The 7,501-nt window shown below is 46.5% G+C and overlaps 1 protein-coding gene and 1 non-coding gene across 3 annotated transcripts in view; one reads left to right on the top strand and one right to left on the bottom strand.

Moving 5' to 3' along the window:
• The first annotated feature begins 3,976 nt into the window (after nucleotides 1-3,976).
• Nucleotides 3,977-7,501, top strand: part of LOC106455943 (inactive ubiquitin carboxyl-terminal hydrolase 54-like) — a 42,988-nt gene continuing 39,463 nt past the window's right edge. The window contains exon 1 of one of the 2 annotated variants that reach the window (XM_013913461.1): nucleotides 3,977-4,036. The gene's annotated coding sequence lies outside the window, so the exon portion shown is untranslated. The remainder of the gene's footprint in view (nucleotides 4,037-7,501) is intronic. The other variant, XM_013913464.1, reaches the window with a different exon arrangement.
• trnat-agu (transfer RNA threonine (anticodon AGU)) lies at nucleotides 6,330-6,403 on the bottom strand. The gene has a single exon. It is a non-coding gene; the product is annotated as a tRNA-Thr (tRNA).

The raw sequence follows: 7,501 nt of genomic DNA, 5'->3' as shown, positions 1-7,501 counted from the left end.
TGTTTTTAGAAATATAATTTCAAAATGGGCTCATTCTGTAACCTCTGTGTGACCTCTGACCTCCTGAAGGTGATGGTGTTTCTGTCGGTAGCCTCTCTGTATATGTAGTCTCCACAATCTCTTGTTTCCATCAGCTGTGGTCCTGAGCTACAGCTCTATCACCGTGGCGACAGAAAGCAGTCTGGTCGCTATGGGAGACGGGGCAGAAATAAGCTGTTGTTAGATGTGTGTGTGTGTGTGTGTGTGTGTGTGTGTGTGTGTGTGTGTGTGTGTGTGTGTGTGTGTGTGTGTGTGTGTAGCACTATGATGTAATTGTTTTTCTGCTGGTTTTAGTTCCTGCTGTAGAGTCTCATCACAGAGAAGCCTGCTGGGAGGAGGAGGAGGAGGAGGAGGAGTGGCACACACTCAGCTTCCTCGTCTCTTTGGGGTTGTTTTTGTTATTGTGCATCTTTCTGGTTTATATCCCAGATTTCTCACTTTTGACTCACAGTGATGCGATCTGGTTAAAGGGGGTGTGTTAGATGGGTCATGTGATCAGGTTTCACGTCTGTGTTTCTTGCTTCTTGCCAGTGTTTGATCACAAATATAAAATTAGCGAGAAAATCATAATTACCTGCTTCCTACATTTGCATATTTCAGTAATTGGTTTCTTCTTCCCATGTGAGAGACAGAGAGAAAGAACAGCAGATCTTTGGTATTTTCCGTGGTCACCGGGATGTAAAACCTACACGAGTAGAATCAGCAGACCAATATGATTAAAAAAGGTTCAGAAATGATCGGGGTTTGGAAAGACTCAGACAAAAATGGCCAGATTTGATAGATTAATTATGGAAAGTCAAAAAAAGCTGTGGGGAATCCAGGATATTTGGCTGCTTTGGATGCATTGGTCCAACTCGAACAGCCAACACTGCGATGATGGGCTGCCACACCAACTGTCAGGGACACTCTCCAATTAACAAGAGATGAAAGACAAACTGGGGTACAGGACCACAGGTAACAAAGAGGACCTGATTACCACCCTATTGGCGAGGACGATCTGAAATCCATCCTGCCTTAAAATGCCAGGAACTTGTTTACTCCATTCAGAGATAGAAGACTCCGCCCACGGCAGAGCCAGCCCAACAATTCCACCTGAGACTGAAAGCCAGAGGACGCTTTCTCACCTGTTTAGTCTGGTGGAATCACACTCAGGTGATACCGGTCTCAGTCCTCATGAACCCCACAGAGCTGAGCAGGCTGGCAGGTGCCAGGTTTGAGCTAAACACCTCCACAAAGCCAGGTATGTGTTGCATTCTGGGATGCAGCAGGTTACCTAGCTGGGTAGCTAGCAGCTAGCTGTAAGATGAACGTAAACTCTCTGTGTTATCCACTGGGCCAGAGTGCAGCACCTTCTTCCTGTAATTACTTTTGTTGCCCCCACCCTTACACATATCTGACCAATGAGCAGACTGAATGCTGTCACATGGTTTATGGCGACACATTTTGGTTCAGTTGCAGTTTTTTCTATGTGAAAGACACGAAACAACGAAAGGTTTTTCTCTGATATTTAACCTCTGTATGTCCGTCTATCTGATCCGTCCTGGTCCTGGTTCTTGTGATGTTGGTGTTTTTGTAGTTTGGCTGCTGGGTCAGGGTTGGCACACTTTGGGTGCTTCCTTTAGGGGTCTCCAGCGAATCATCTGCCTCCATCTCCTCCTAACATTAACTCTAAAACTGTACACATGTCCAGGTGTCATTGCTCTGATGGTGTAAAACTGAAACAGGTTTGCTTTGCTTTGTTGTTGCTCCTTGGTTTCCTCTCACTGCAGGTCTTAATGCCGATTTTTTTTGTCTGGTTGTTCACACTACAAATAAAATCTGACCTCAGTTTCTGTCCATTGACTCGCTCCGTCTCCAGTTTCCGCCGCCATGCTTTCTCATTTGTATTCTCTGGTGCTGATAATTGCTGTCTTGTGTCAGTGACGTAAAAGACGGATTTAATGCGACATGACCATCAAACAGCAGTCGCTTTCTAAAACATCGGATATGTATCGGATTCAGGACCACATACGAAAGTGACCCAGATCGGATTTGTGCTGTTGAAACTGTCATATCATGATCGGATATGGGTCACAGAGGGTCAAAGAAGTCAGATTTGATGCGCTTTGGCCTGCAGTGTGAACGTAGCCTTACTCTCAGTGTGGTTTAGAGGAGCTGCCGTCTGCGCAGCCACACTTCAGCGAGAGCATCCTGACGGCTGTCCTGATGCTCCAGGATTAGCTGTGACATCTGCAACGCTCAGCAGAAACACCTCACCACAGCAGGCTGAGCCACTTCATCTTTTCATCACATCCATTTTTATTCTTCTTCTCAAATGTTGACGTCACCACCCGTGGGCGCAGCAAGAGGAAGACGAGGATAAGCCAACAGCATCTGCACGTCAGAGACGAGACAAACAGCAGTGAAACACACACACACACTGGTAAATGAAGAACGTTGACTGGTTTCTAAATTTACTCCCTGTAGTTGTTGATTCGACAGAAACTGGAAACTTTGCCCTCCGACTCTCAGACCAGTTCAGGACCAGTACCAGAGTTCCTCCCTCACTGGAGATCACCAAGACCTGTTCAAAGCTCATCTCCACTATTGCTGCACATGGCACAGCGGCGTGTTACAGATATGGCCACGATGGCCACTTTTCTCTAACAGTGCTGTGGAGGAAGTTTAGCTCCGCCCTTGTTCACAGGACTGTTTGGATTCAGACACATTGGAGGGTTTTCCAGCACGAACGGCTGTTTGAGGTCACGCTGAAGCACCTCAGCGATTTAAGAACAGACTTTGACTCGACGCTCCAAAACCTTAGTTTACTCTTCCTGAGCCAATCAGAGGTGGACTTGCTGCTGTGTTTGCATCATTGTCCGGCTGCCTGAGTGCTCTTGAGCTTCAGAACTCGAAGGGATAGGCGGACATCCTCCTTCAGGGTTTTCTGGTAGAGAGCAGAACTCGTGGCTCCCTCAGTCACAGCAGAGCAGCCCAGACCATCACACCTCCACCACCGCGTCTGCCTGCTGCTGGGATCTTGAAACGCTGTTAGTCTGACGCAGATGTGACTCAAACCTTCCAGAAAGTTCAGCTTCTGTCTCATCAGTCCTCAGAATATTTCCCAGAACTCTCGGGGATCATCCAGATGTTTGTGAGACGAGCCTTTGTGGTTTAGTTGGTCAGCAGTGGTTTTTTTCCTCGGACTTTCCCACAGAGGCCATTTTTGCCCCGCCTCTTGCTTATTGTTGACTCATGACCTCTGACCTGAACTGAGCCGAGTGAGGCCTGCGGGGCTTTAGATACTGTTCCTGGTTCTTCTGTGACCTCCTGGATGAGTCACACTGTTCCAGGATTTCTCCTTGTGTGGCTAATGACTCTCACCATCATCTGACAGATTTTCCAGCTGTTGTTACAGAGTGGAAATGAGCTACCAATCTTAAAATGATGTTTTTAAAGTCATGTTTTAATCCAGAGTTGTTTGAAATCTGATTCAAGTCCCCAGACTTCTGCACCAGCAGGTGGCACACCTTGTCTAATCATGATTTAAAAGTAGCTTGAGTTTCTTCTTCTGCGGTCGTCCTCTGACATCAGCGCTGCATCAGAGCAAACACAGAGGAGAGGAGGCCTTCAGCAGACACAGAATATCAATATCACAGATCAATATGTGTGACTGATGACTCCAGCGCAGCCGGATGTTACTGCAGCAGGGAGGCTCACCTGTTGCTCCAGAGGGATGCTGTCCCTTTAAGAGATCCAGGAAGTGCATGGGTGCAGGGGGAGGAGGTGTGTGGAGGCAGAGGGAGGTGGTGCTTTTGAGGAAACAGGTGTGTGTGCTGACAGGGATGATGTCATTCTCTGGCTGAGTCACCTGGGAGACGGCTGCTGAGTGTGGAGGGAGACAAAGGAGGAGGTGAAGAGCTGCGACCATCGCTCCTGTTTGTCTCCCTGAGGAGGTGCGAGGAAGGAGACCCAGCCGAGAAGCAGGAGGAGAGCATCTGAATGCTGCTGTGTTAAGGTGAGAGACTGAATGAGACACCCTGATCACACCAAACTCCATTCAAATTTCACCTGATTTTACTTTAAAGCTTCACTGTGGAACTCCAGCTTAGTCCTGAGCTCCTTTGGTGTTTTGCATGCTTTGGCTCACTATCTGCTAACACATCTGTCCCCCCCACGCCCCCTCACCACCGCAAAAACTCTGAACAGGGTTTACAGCCAAACTACAGTCAGGTTTATGTAGCTGTAGTTCTTCGGTTTACAGGGTGACAGACCATCAGGTGTAATCAGAGTGTCATGTGGAGAAGAGCACGCCTGGGATCGTTTAGAAATGGTGTAATTACACAGTTTGTCCAACATTGTGGCTCGTTACTGATAATCCTCTCAGCACTGAGAGGAGCAGCAAAGTTCCTCCAAATGGTGTTCGACTAGTTTGTGTTGCTGAAAATTTAATAATCAGCTGCACGTTTTTTAAACTGAATGGAGCCTTTACGGTAATCCGTCTGTCACAAAGGATCATCTCACTGCATTGTTAGGGTCTCAAAGACATTTCAGCTCTTCAAAAGAATCAGTCTTAACAGCTCACATGACAGGGTTGAGCAGTGACTCTCGGGACCATCCCCAAGCTGAGAACCCCACCACAGGTTAAATACCCGTTTCTTTTATGAATTTGCAGGAGTGTCGTCCATCACTTTAGTATTATTTTGCATCACTGTTTTAACCACTTTGAGGAACAATATATTTATAGAAGAATCCATTTGAAACGTGAGACGACTTTATGGATATCCAAATCACTTCGGTCTTTCCTTCCCTGAGGACTAGCCTGATGATGATTGGTTCGTAAGAACAAATTCTCTAGCAGCAAATTCTGAATATATGTTGGGTCCAAGTGCATCATTTCTAAGAATCGCACTGCTTTAATCATGCAGTTCATATTAACGGCATGCTTCTGGCCTTCAAATTTCTGCAACTTTTCGTCGGTTCAATCATCACTTTGGCTTCAGCTTCCTGCTGCAGGTCGGCTCACCGCTGTCTAACTGTGAGAGATCGCTGCTACAGGTGTCAGTGTGTGGCAGAAACACCTGAGAGCAAACAGGCAACTAACAGTCTGTCAACACAAAGTACTCGATGACGCACAGTTGCCCCTGGCTGTGTGTGCGTGTCACCATCGTATGATTGTGAGAGTAAACAGTAGCGATGCAGAGCAGTGGAGGCTGAGGTCATGCAGGAAGTAGTCATAGTGAAATGAAAACAAGGTGATAGCAGCGTGGTGTCACATGACAGGCAGGTTAATGTTTAGCAGGTTTGACTGGTGCTGTTTTTATGTGAAACTTTATTGACTCACCTGTGTGTATCGTGCAATAATGGATCAAACTGCAGTTTACTGATCATGGATTATTGTTCTTCTACAGCTTCAGCGAGTATAGTTTTAACTCTTCACCACTTTCTAATAAAGTGAGAAAGTCTTTTAAAAATAATCAAATTGAAATAAAAGGACAATAAAAGGTGCAGTGAAGGTGGCAGAAAATACATGGGTGTAGTTTTCCAGGTGAGGTTGTGAGAACTTCCAAAGTTGGAAACTTATCCCGTGTGTTTTACGATACGACGGTGGCGACACCTGAGGGAGCTGTAGCCATCACTCCGAACTCCTCGTGGGATGATGTCTGCTTACAGAGTGTAGGCGAGTTTTTCTTAGCAAAGTTCCTGAGTGAGTGACTTGATCCTGAAGCATCTGCAGCTGTTTGACTTCCCCAAATTCTAAGGAAAGGCGCTTCAGTGCTTCCTTTATTACCTTCTTTAGCAGAGGAAGTGTGACCGACATCATCTAAAAGTTTGTCAGCACTGTGTTTGCTGCTCCATAACATAATCTGCTGAAGTGTGTTCAACACTCAGCGACAGGCTGAGTTCAACCCACGGCTGAACTCTGAACATCAAACCGCTGGAAGAACATCTGCTTTTAATCCAGATGTTGCCTTATGAGCTTGGTTAACGGGACCAGCTCGTGTTCAGTTTCAGTCATGCCTGTTGTTGTATTGCAGCATTTATGAATGTTATGAAAGCATTTTCAGATCAGCTAAGAGAAGGAAATGAATCCCGACTCTCGCCTCTCCTTCTCTCTCACTCCCTTCCCCCTCTCCTCTTCTTTATATTTAGAGAGTTTTGCTTAGCTGGTTAAAACACCTGCTAGGGTTCAAATCCCAGCAGTGCCTTTGCACTGATGTCTAACCTCTCCTCTTCTTACAAATGAAACAGGAAAAACTTGAACCACAGCACCTTCAGCAAACTTTAATGTAATGGTACCAAGAATTGCAAGGCACTGCTGGGACTTGAACCCAGGATCTCCTGTTTACTAGACAGGTGCTTTGGCCAGCTAAGCCACAGCGCCTCCTGCTGTGGTTGGCTTTCAGACATGTTCCATCATCGTGCAGCACCTGGGTGAAGCTGGAGGTTTCCATAAAGTCTGTGAAAAGTTCTAGCAGTGGTTCAGACTGTGATTCAATGCTGACCCTGATAGCCACCGACAGAACCACAGCACCTCCACCCACCTTCAGAAGGAGCCCTGAAGCCTCAAGGAGGCGCTGTGGCTGAGCTGGTCAACAGGAGCTCTGGGTTCAAGTCCAAGCAGTGCCTTTGGGCTCTCCATTTGAAACCATCTGCATCAACTGCATGATGGATGCATCTGCAACAAGGTGATAGCAGCGTGGTGTCACATCTGCATCCATCATGCAGTTAGGAAAGTCTTTGTATGTCCTCAGTTTTCCACCTCACGGTACTCTTGAGAGCTTTAAAAACTTCTTTGCACCCGATCCGAGAAGCTTCTTCAGTTCTAGAACAAATGCTGGAGGGTCCAAGACATTAAACCGCTAGTGGAGCTTCTGAGGGTTGTTCACCCAATATTGATGTCTTGGTCATGTCTAAATCTTCATTGTGTCCTCTTCTTGGAAACGAAGGAGAGAAAGCATAACGCCCAATGCTTCCCGCCATCAGCAGTCTTTAATGGAAGGTAATGATATTGGTAGGCAGGAAGGCACTGCTGGGATTTGAACCCAGGAGACACTTAAAAGAAGCATCCCATGCTTCCTTTAAGTGTGTCTGTGATGAACCAGTGGCTTCCACTGGTGCTGTGAGGGAGGAAAGGATGCAGTAATGTGTGTTTTCATATCATAACTTATATACTGTTCACTGTTAGCTGTTCTGTCACTTTTCTGCCTCCCAAAAACACTTCCTTTGTTTCTGTTTTGTTTCCTGACTTTTTAAAACTTCTGTGGGCTTCTTTTCTATTTGCATTGTGTTGTGTTGTTAGGCTGTAGTGTATTTGACCTCTCAGGGCCACCGTACCAACCCCAGCTACGCTGCAGAAGTTTGCTAGCAAAGAGCAGTCCTGACTTCTCCTGCAGAGACAAGTGTTGGAGTGACTGTGATTGTTGAAGCTGTTCTGTGGCCCAGTAAACACAAGCAGCTGCTGTGTGTGTGCGCGTGTGTG

Source organism: Pundamilia nyererei, unplaced genomic scaffold, assembly GCF_000239375.1.
Source record: "Pundamilia nyererei isolate P.nyererei 1_Seehausen unplaced genomic scaffold, PunNye1.0 scaffold00133, whole genome shotgun sequence".
Taxonomy (NCBI): Eukaryota; Metazoa; Chordata; class Actinopteri; order Cichliformes; family Cichlidae; genus Pundamilia; species Pundamilia nyererei.
The sequence above is the reverse complement of the archived record's forward strand: the minus strand, read 5'-3'. Positions and strand labels throughout refer to the sequence as shown.